The sequence below is a fragment of the Penaeus monodon genome, chromosome 23, assembly GCF_015228065.2.
Source record: "Penaeus monodon isolate SGIC_2016 chromosome 23, NSTDA_Pmon_1, whole genome shotgun sequence".
NCBI classification, from domain to species: Eukaryota; Metazoa; Arthropoda; class Malacostraca; order Decapoda; family Penaeidae; genus Penaeus; species Penaeus monodon.
In genome coordinates this window covers 9478282-9478703 of record NC_051408.1, presented here as the reverse complement: position 1 = coordinate 9478703, position 422 = coordinate 9478282, and positions in this window count along the sequence as shown.

Below are 422 nucleotides of genomic sequence, written 5' to 3'. Positions count from 1 at the left end.
AATAACTAGCAACGAAAAGCGCAGTCAAATAAGTGTGTTTTTATCAGATATCATATTTTACCTTAACATTTCGTCACGAGAATTGTAGACCTAAATACGGAATACTTTATTATACATTATCATATATACTTTATTGTATACTTTATTGCTTTAATACTTTGATATCACTTTAATACTTTATGATATATCATTATGTATTCAATATTACTGCTACATAATGACAGGTTTACGAATCTTCATGTCATCAACGCTTCATTTCACCAATTTTGAAATCCATGTCATTACGACTGACATTCTTTCACGGAAGAAAGAGTGAAAGAAAGATATGCATGGACTGTTATAGATTATTGTTATTTATTTACGCAAGACTCTTTTCTTGTACTCTCTTGATCAATAGGAAAAAAAATTATATACCCTTATGA